We start from the raw sequence: 10,619 nt of genomic DNA on the forward strand, positions 1-10,619 counted from the left end.
TAATGCAAGCTAAATGCAACTGTCATCATATCATCCAGGCTACTGGGTATGAACACAATGAATATGAATATTTAATCTAATTCTACTATTACTTCATTTACATGATGTTTTGAAACCATCTGTCTGAATTTTGCACTAACATTATTAGTCTTCATTGGTGAAAGTACATTTTGACAGATGACTTATGTAGAAGCATGGTAATCCAAATAAAGTAAACATAAAAATTTGTTTCCCTTAAGCTTTCATCACAACAGACATTTGTGATACATGTACACTGTATAAAATGTGTTTAATTCGCCATTTCAGATGACAGATGAAAGGTGAAGGACTCGAATCTTAAAATTGCTATCAATACTGATTGTTGCTTCTTGTCATGTCTTGACTTCACTACATGCAATTAGCAAAGGTCACTCTGATAGCCCTGGCATCTCATGTGACGAAGGAAGCACCAGATCAACCATGATTGATTTTCACATCCATTATCCTGTCAATTGAGCAAAATAGTTTGTTTCTACATCACAATCATGAATAGTTTCGTGTCTTAAACTCCCTGTATGCTTACAGTTGTATGTACATGTTATGTTTTGAAAATCGAAAAGGAGGATTCCTACCCGTAAGAGGAAAGTCTTACTTTGTTTGAAGTGTAAAGGTTGCATTCTTGTCTGTCTTTCATTAACCTCGGATGTTGTTCTTTGTCCATAAAGTTTATATAGTAGCAGACAAAAGTAGCAGCCAGCCTTCCTTCACACCACCAGAAGACTATACTCCCCATAAAGCTACGATGAGGGTATTCTTTCAATGTAGCCTTGTTTGTATCCAATGCTGGTGTGAAGAGCTACCTCCTCCTTTGAAATAAGCGGTTTCTTTTGAGGACAACTTACAGGTGATGTAAATGAAAACAAACTGATGTTGTGACATATGCAAGTTGTGAGAAGGAGTAGACACTTTCATATATGTTAATTTGCCCCATTGCGGCTAGTTATATAAAACGTGTATTCTGTGTATACAGCTCCTAGTGGACTCAAGTGGCCATTTGTAGAATTACATGGCAGGATGAAGGAACAGTCTGGCTGAACAGTGCCCTGGATGAATGTGTCTTTTGTTCAAACAGCTACTTTGTAGTGAAAAGGGGTGTCTGGCTGTACAGTGCAATAGAATGGTCCTATGTCTTTCTAGAGTAAGAAAAGGATCTCCCTTTTTGATATGTTTTACATTCCCCATTTAGTGTTTACATCTTCAGGTGTGCTTATCCTAGATAAACAGGCTGATTGTGTGAAAGGGCACTTCTTGCTGATCTAAAGGGAAGCATGCTGCAGAAATGAAGGGTAACCCCCTGAAGAAGTGAAGGGAACCCATTGTTGGTGTCAAGGGACACCTCCTGCTGAAATAAAGGACAATCCCTTGCTAATGTGAAGGGAAACATGTTGCTTGTTGGAACGAATACCTCCTGCAGGAATCAAGGATACACTCCTGCTGATGAGGCTGATGTGAAGGGAAGTATGCTGCTGGAATCAAGGGTAACCTCAAACTGATGTGAATGGAAACCCGTTGCTTTTGTGAAGGGATACATCCTGTCTGCTTGAATCAATAGTAACCTGTTGCTGAAATCATGTTGCGTGCTCCTGTTGAAATAAAGGGTAACCTCCTCATGATGTGAAGTGAAGCATGTTGGAAGCAAGGGTAACTTCCTGTGATGTGTTTGTGTGAAGACAAAAATACTGCAGAGGTGGAGGGAGATTTGCTGCTTCTGTCAAGGTAGGTCCCTGCTGCTGATGTAAAGGGAAGTGTGTTGCTGATGGGGACGTGTGCTTGCTGCTTGTGTGAAAGGAAACCTCCTGCTGATGTTTAAGATATGCTTGCTGCTTGTGTGAAAGGCAACACCTTACTGGAATTCAGAGTCACCTCCTGCCAATGTGAAAGTAAGCCTGCTGCTTGTGTGAAGGTAAGCTTGCTGCTTAACATCCTACTGGAATCCAGGGTCACCTCCTATTGATGTGAAGGTAAGCCTGCTGCTTGTGTGAAGGTAAGCCTGCTGCTTGTGTGAAGGTAAGCTTGCTGCTTAACATCCTACTGGAATCCAGGGTCACCTCCTATTGATGTGAAGGTAAGCCTGCTGCTTGTGTGAAGGTAAGCTTGCTGCTTAACATCCTACTGGAATCCAGGGTCACCTCCTACTTATTTGAAGGTAAGCTTGCTGCCATGTGAAGCGAAACATCATGCTGGAATCCAGGGTAGCCTCCTGCTGATGTGAAGGGAAGTATGCTGCTGGATTCAAGGGTAACCTCCTGCAGCAATGAAGTGAAGAGAACCTTGTTTCTTGTGTGAAGGGAAATATCCTGCTGGAATCAAGGATACCCTCCTGCTGATGTGATTTAAAGCGTGCTGCTTACGTGAAGGGAAATAGCCTGCTGGAATCAAGGATACCCTCCTGCTGATGTGATTTAAAGTGTGCTGCTTACGTGAAGGGAAATATCCTGCTAGAATCAAGAATACCCTCCTGCTGATGTGATTTGAAGTATGCTGCTTGTGTGAAGGGAAACATCCTGCTAGAATCAAGGATAACCTCCTGGCTCGTTTTTCCCTGCTTGCAATGTTTACTTAAGGAAAGTATTTTGATCTTGTTTGTTTGGTGAGGTGTTTTCCTTGTTCATAACATAAAGTGACTTGCATCAGTTTATTATATAAATTTGTACGTACGAAATATAACGAAATGTTAGAACAGAACAAATTAAATCCGTTTTGATATGTTTAGTTCGGTTTTCGATAGCCAGGCTAATGCATCAAAATGCATCGCAATTGCGCTGGTTTGGAAACGTATGTGTATATGGCGATGGCACTACATCTACTGCCACCTTTCCTACTTCTAAATCAAACTCAAAACTAACCTGTGTTGTTCACGGTGCCGTGGCAAAACTCCCTGTCTACCTTTCACGCGCCCTCAGCATTACAATGCGGAAGCGCAATCATAAGTTTCCACCACTTCCGGTATCAACACAAATGGCGGCGCTTGAGCTTCTGTATATGATCTCACATCGTAACACAATGATCAAATGAAGTCTTTATTTATTTTAACTTTTTTTACATCGGGGAGATAATGTTACATAGTGTTTGGTAACTGGGTCAGGTCACTCATACACATACATACACACACAGGGTAGCTTGCTGCTGAAGAGAATTGAAAGTTGCTGATTGTGTGAACTGTAGCCTCGCCCTCCTGTTTTGGGTTTTTTTTCTGTTGTTTTTTCTTATTGTTTTGTTTGGGTCTTCCGTTCTGTTTTGGTTTTATGCTTTGAGTGTTTTGTTTTTGTGTGTGTTGTGTGTGTGCGTGTGTGCGTGTGTGTTTGTTTGTGTTGTTTGGGATTTGGACCTTCGTGTTTCTTCAAACCATCTATTCGTCATGCTTTGAAGGTATATCCCGCATGTTCGTTTCATGTTCTGTAGTTGTGATAAGAATCTGTTTTGTCTGTATATTGTGCCTCAAGCTGCAGAGGCAGAGAGAATCCCAAGAGAGCTCAGAGGATTTTTTTCATCTCCCTGTCTCGTTTCGAATTGAGTTGCAGTGATTCGAATCTTAGGTAGTACAGGTATGTAGTGAAGTGTCAGTTTACAGGTGTGTTTACATTAGATAAACACAGATTATAAACTCTTAGTCATGTCTGCCATCATAAATATCATAACTATCCCAACCATTTTGCAAACAAAACTAATTCACGTTGACATCTAACTGGAATTAATCCAAATCATTGACATTATTAAATGGAACCGTTTCCTGCATTATTTCCTAATCTCTACGAATGTGGGCTCTAATGCCTGATGGAACTCACTCCCAAAGTACTAAATGCTAAGAAACATTATCATTGCATTACTTGTTGGCCAGGACCATGCTGGCAAGAACACACCTGATGGTGTAAAGGGAAACCCCATCTTTGTGTCAAGGGAAACCTCATGCTTTGATGAGAAATCTGCTGTTGGTTTGAAAGGGTACCTCCTCCTGCTAAAGGCCAGTAGTGTTGAAAGGTTAGCTTGTCCATGCAAGCTCCTGGTAGGTGGAAGGGACTGTTTGCATAAGTTCCTGTCACAGTAAAGGACCCTTGTCTTCAAGTCCCTTACCTTTCAACTTAGCAAACTCTCTGTTAAGTATTTCTTTATCAACTGACTGTCAGGTTTCTGCTGGAGTGAAGGGAAGCTTGCTGCCTATGTGAATTGAATCTTCCTGCTAATATCAAGGGTAACCTCCTGCTGATGTAAAATTGGTTTTCAGCAACCCATGCTTGTCGTATTTAAACTGCCTAGAACGATATCAGTATATCAATTACTGGAATGTCTGGGCAATACTCGATTATGTACAGACTGCTGTCAAAAAGCTGGAAAACGGCTGAGTGTGGAGTTAAACACGAACCAGAAATATATAAAAACCCATATTTCCATCCACTGAGAATGAGATAAAGGTTATGAAACCTTTTGTTTGCTGTCAAAAGCAGCAATCATAAATATTTTTTTCATAATTGTTCAATAATATAAAGAATAGGTAAACTGAGAATCTATACCTGTATGCACTATCATTATCAAAAGATACTGACAGAAAAATGTCTGATGTCACAACGTATTTACTGACACAGCTGCGCACTGCAATATGTTAGGATCGATGTATATGTAATTATCCGCTTTCATAAGCAGGCATGACGATGCGTCTTGTTGCCTTAACACATCATGCACCAAGGTAACTGCATACGAGCTTCAACAGCCGATTGTCGTATTCATCTTATGCCCAAGGGACGTGCACGATATTCTTCTTTTATTGGCGTTTGAGAAGATATTATTATAAAAATAGCACTTTAAAAGGTTGAACATGACCGTCACTGGAGATCTTTACAGTGTCAAATAATTTATTGAAAAGCGGTGGTGAGAACCGTCAACACTGCTGGGTCTCTAATTCATTACTTCCTTGTGTGAATTCTGTTGTAAAGATGTGTTATTTTCAGATTTGACGCACCAGTGGCAACTCCTTTAAGGGACTTGTACTATGTGTTCTCAGGTGAACAAAAGACTTTTCGAGAAATTCTAATATCACTACCACATAATAGGGATTCTGAAGTACATTCTTAGGACATGTAAATTACATAAACCCATAAGTGAATACATGTTTTCCCGATATTGGGAATCGAAACTGAAATGTTTGTTCCAAATTTCAAACGCCCTTTTCTCCCAATTGTTGAGACTTGTGCAGTTAAATGACCTTGAGCTAAAGTATTCCGGACATATAGTTTAAAGAGGGCAATATGATGTGCATAGGAAATCGCTCAAACTGCAAAATTGGTGGCAGGTGTTTCTGGTAGTTGGTAAAGTTGCCCTCATTATGTCGTATGTTTGCTTAGGGCTACCAAATTCGAGGCTCCAATAAAAACCATATAGAATACCTTAGCCGTGTAGCAGACATACATTTTCGTAAACTAGAATGTGTTATCTTCGCCAGCATAATTAGCATCTAAACTAACACAAAAAAGAAACTTGGCAGACGATTTGAGTTTCTGAGTGAGTTTAGTTTTACGCTTCACTCAGCAATATTCCAGCCATATGGCGGTGGAGACAATTTGAAGCTTAAAAGCGAAAAAACAACACAACATAAATGATCACCATAAACGGTATTGCAAACATCAATATTGCTAATCGCAATTTAGCTCTATGGATTAACAAGACCTTGTCGTATGCCTCGTCCTATCTAACGATCAGTTTTGCATCAACAGATATAATGATATCTTAAGATCAAATGCTATATCAAATATCATGATACCTTAAGATCAATTGTTCATATATAGTTCATGTCTTTGTATACAAAAGATGACCTACATGATATGGTATATATATATAGTAAGACGGTGTCTATATATTTGTTCTTTTGGGTTGTTAAGAGTAACAATTATCATTTTTCTTCTCTTGATATAACAAAGAGACAAATGTATGCATTGTAATCATTGTAATCAAACCACAATATCTGATCATACTTAAGTGAAATAGTGTGCTCCTGTTATGTCCTTTCAATGTAGAGGTTTGGTAATATTAGTCGACAATGTCTCTATTTGAGGTAAAAGATTTTATGCTATTCTTAGATAAATTCCGTGGAACACCATGGGTGCAGATATATTGATAACACAATCATTCAATCAACATGCTGGAGTGAAGGGAAGCTTGCTGCCTATGTGAATTGAATCTTCCTGCTAATATCAAGGGTAACCTCCTGCTGATGTGAATTGAAGTATGCTGCTTGTGTGAAGCTGAACATCCTGCAAGAATCAAGGATAACATAGTTGTCTCTTACCTGCTTGCAATATTTACTTGAGGAAAGTATTTTGATTGCCTTCCCAGGTTATCTCAGACACGGAGGTAGGGCTCAACAGGTGTTTGTTGAAAGACTGCTTTGCTGAGTTTTGTTCTACTGATGGATGGAAGTTTGTTTTCTACCTTTTAGACAAATATTTTAAATACCAGAAAATTCCTGACTGGTTGATATTTGGAGTTTTGATATTTCAATTTGCATGCTTGTTTTGCCTCATTGTGGATGTAACCTAATGATTTGGATTGCTTGATCTTCTGATGCCCTCATATTCTCATGTGATCTGGTGTCAATTAGTGGCCTCTGTTTAACGTTGTTTCACTAGACATAGAAGCATCCTCCAGTGGAATCTCCATTTGGTTCTTTCATTTTGGTGGATGATCCCTCTTATATGTTCGATCCATTTATGACACTTTGAAGGGGTACCCTGCATGTTTGTTTAATGTGCTGAAGGTGTATGCATTGTTTGCTAACCAAGAGCTCAATTACCTAATGATGAGCAAGTCATAAGCAAGTTGGTGCCTCACTATACGAATGTTGGCTCTAATCCCTGATGGAACTCACTCCCACAGTACTAGAAAATGCAAAACACATTATCATTGTATCACTTGTTTGGCAGGACCATGCTGACGAGAACCTGATAGTGTGAAGGGAAACCCCTTGCTTGTGTCAAGGGAAACCTCATGCTGTGATGAGAAATCTGCTGTTGGTTTGAAAGGGTGCCTCCTCCTGCTGCTGAGAACATTCTCCTGCTAAAGGCCAGTAGTGTAAAAAGGTTAGTTTGTCCATGCAAGCTCCTGGTAGGTGCAAGGGACTGTTTGCATAATGTCCTTTCATAGTAAAGGAGCCTTGTTTTCAAGTCCTCCTAATTCTCATCTTAGCAAACTCTCTGTACATATTCCTTTATCACATGGTTTTCAGGTCCCTGCTGGAGTGAAAGGATGCCTCCTGCTGCTGTGAAGGAAAGCTGGTTACATATGTAAATTGAATCTTCCTGCTAAAATCAAGGGTAACCAAATGCTGATGTGGGTTGAATTATGCTGCTTGTGTGAAGCTAAACATCAAGCTAGAATCAAGTATAAAATCTTGGTTGTTTCTTACCTGCTTCCAACGTTACTTAAGGAAAGTGTTCTCATTGCCTTTCCAGGTTATCTCCAACTGTTTGTTGACAGACTGCTTTGATGAGTTTTGTTCTACTGATACACGAAAGTTTGTTTTCTGCCTTTTTTGACAAATATTTTAAATACCAGTAAATCCTTAGCTGGTCGATAGTTTGATTTTTGATATTTCAATTTGTATGCTTGTTTTGCCCAGTGGTGGATATAAACTAAGTATTTGATTGTTTGATCTTCTGATGCCCTCATATTCTCATGTGATCTGGTGTCAATTAGTGGCCTCTGTTTAACGTTGTTTCACAAGACATAGAAGCATCCTTCCAGTTGAATCTCCATTTGGTTCTTTCATTTAGTTGATTATCCTTCTTGTATGTTCGATCCATTTATGACACTCTGAAGGGGTATCCCGCATGTTCGTTTAATGTTCTGAAGGTGTGAGAAGAATCTGTTATTTGTCTGTAAATTGTGCCTCCAGGTGCAGAGAGAATCCCAAGAGAGCTCAGAGGTTTTTTTCATCTCCCTGTCTCGTTTCGTCTTGAGTTGCAGTGATTCGAATCTTAGGTAGTACAGGTATGTAGTGAAGTGTCAGTTTACAGGTGTGTTTACATTAGATAAACACAGATTATAAACTGTTAGTCATGTCTGCCATCATGGTGGTAATCATCTCTCCAGGCCTCCAACTTCTCACAATAGCAAACTCTCTTAACCACTTGATTGCAAGGCCAATGCAGGTGTGAAGGAGTACCTCCTGCTAAATATTGATGTAAACGAAAGCTTTCTGCCCATGTGAATGGAAGTGATTTGTGCATTTTTAACTCGAACTGATACTAAACACTGCCATTAGTCAATGGAACCCTTTTCCTGCATTATTTTCTAATCGCATGCACACATATGACTCTTTTGCAAAACCAGCAGCTCAGTTAGTTAATGGCAAGGAAATCGCAAGCACCCTGTGTACGAGCAAGTTGGTGCCTCACTATACGAATGTTGGCTCTAATCCCTGATGGAACTCACTCCCAAAGTACTAGAAAATGCAAAACACATTATCATTGTATCACTTGTTTGGCAGGACCATGCTGACGAGAACCTGAGAGTGTCAAGGGAAACCCCTTGCTTGTGTCAAGGGAAACCTCATGCTGTGATGAGAAATCTGCTGTTGGTTTGAAAGGGTGCCTCCTCCTGCTGCTGAGAACACCCTCCTGCTAAAGGCGAAGTGTGAAAAGGTTAGCTTGTCCATGCAAGCTCCTGGTAGGTGCAAGGGAATGTTTGCATAAGTTCCGAAGGTGTGAGAAGAATCTGTTTTGTGTCTGTAAATTGTGCCTCCAGGTGCTGCTGAGGCAATCCCAAGAGAGCTGAGAAAGGTTTCTCTATCTGTTTACCTCGTCTTCGTTTGCTGTGATTCGAGTCTTAGGAAGTACAGAGATGTTGTGAAGTGTAAGTTTGCCCCCTCTATTTATAGTCTCCACTTGCTTAGGTTTATATAGATATTGATGCCAGTTCTTGATAATGTCCACCTCAACATATTGGCACAGTCTTTTGCTGATAAATGTGTGGTCAAGGGGAAATAACTATGTGTGGTCAAAGGGAAATAACTATATGTGAGTATAGCTTCTGAGATTTTCGTCTCTATCCTGAAAAAGATTAAATATCATAACTATCCCAACCATTTTGCAAACAAAAGTAATTCGTGTTGACATCTAACTGGAATTAATCCAAATCATTGACATTATTAAATGGAACCGTTTCTTGCATTATTTCCTAATCTCTACGAATGTGGGCTCTAATGCCTGATGGAACTCACTCCCAAAGTACTAAATGCTAAGAAACATTATCATTGCATTACTTGTTGGCCAGGACCATGCTGGCGAGAACACACCTGATGGTGTAAAGGGAAACCCCTTGCTTGTGTCAAGGGAAACCTCCTGCTGTGCTGGGAAATCTGCTGTTTGTGTGAAGTGGTACCTCCTCCTGCTGAGAAGATGCTAACGGCCAGTAGAGCTAAAAGGTTAGCTTGTCCAAGCAAGGTCCCAATGTTTGTTTGCCTTATGTTGGATGTAAACTAATGATTTTGATTGTTTGATCTTCTGATGCCTTCACATTCTCATGTGATTTGGTGTGAATTAGTCGCCTCTGTTTTACGTTGTTTTAATAGACATAGAAGCATGTTTCCAGTAGAGTCTTCATTTGGTTCTTTCATTTGGTTGATTATCCTTCTTGCTTGTTCAATTCATACATGACACTTTGAAGGGCTATCCCGCATGGTTGTTTAATGTTGTGAAGGGGGTTTTCCTTCTGTGCGTCTCTTCTTCGGTTGCAGTGAAGAGAGAGTACAGATATTTAGTGCAGTGTAAGTTTACCTTCTCTTTTTATAGACTCCACTTGTTTAGGCTTATATAGACATTGATGCCAGTTTTGTGTCCATGGCAGAGTCTTCTGCTGATGAATGTATGGTCAAAGGGAAATAACTCCATAGTTTTTCATTGTTGCATTTTACATGATGTGAGTATTGGTTCTGAGATTTTCGTCTGTATCCTGAAAAAGATTAAATATCAGAACTATCTCAGCCATGTTGCAAAGAAAAATAATTCGTGTTGACATCTAACTGGAATTGCCACTATTCAATGGAACCCTTTTCTCCCATTATTTCCTAATCTCATGCCCAAACAAACAAGTTATAATTTTGACATAAATATTGATCACACCAAAATTACCTGCTACAGGAGTTTCATGAGCAATATTCAAAGCATGATAACAGAAAAACACCTTGATGAAACACCCTCCTGTCCTTATCAGCAGGAATATCTGGTGGAACCATTTCTTCACTAAAACATTATTTTGCCTTGAAACAATAGCAAACTAGAACCTTATCAGTTGTTTCGGAAGAGAGTGTGCAACGAACTTTAAGTTGTAACCAACGACTAATTAAACAGAACTGGGCCCTCAACATCCAAACTGTTACAATTTGGACTACTCTCTCTTGAACATTTAGATCAAGAGAATGATCTTTAACTGTGCAATACAGTTCAGAATTGGAATCCTGTACTGAAAACTACTTTCAATGTGTTTTCATTTTCTGTGGTGTTTGGCGTTTGACGAACAATATGGTCAGCCATACATTTTCGCCCTGCCAAATTATTCCAAGTAAGCAGTTTTAACAGTGAGCGTTTCTACAA

At 39.6% G+C, this 10,619-nt stretch overlaps 1 long non-coding RNA gene across 2 annotated transcripts; it reads left to right on the forward strand.

Annotated features, from left to right (window-relative positions):
* The first annotated feature begins 3,272 nt into the window (after window positions 1-3,272).
* Window positions 3,273-9,460, forward strand: LOC124265324. Of its 2 annotated transcripts, none has more exons than XR_006895416.1 (4): window positions 3,273-3,584; window positions 6,951-7,106; window positions 7,253-8,880; window positions 9,301-9,460. It is a non-coding gene; the product is annotated as an uncharacterized LOC124265324 (long non-coding RNA). The 2 variants fall into 2 exon arrangements; XR_006895415.1 differs by lacking the exon at window positions 3,273-3,584 and having other exon boundaries at window positions 6,995-7,106; window positions 7,253-8,016; window positions 8,516-8,880.
* Window positions 9,461-10,619: the final 1,159 nt, after the last annotated feature.

The sequence above is a fragment of the Haliotis rubra genome, unplaced genomic scaffold (assembly GCF_003918875.1).
Source record: "Haliotis rubra isolate DU_JTF1 unplaced genomic scaffold, ASM391887v1 Scf970, whole genome shotgun sequence".
Lineage (NCBI taxonomy): Eukaryota > Metazoa > Mollusca > Gastropoda > Lepetellida > Haliotidae > Haliotis > Haliotis rubra.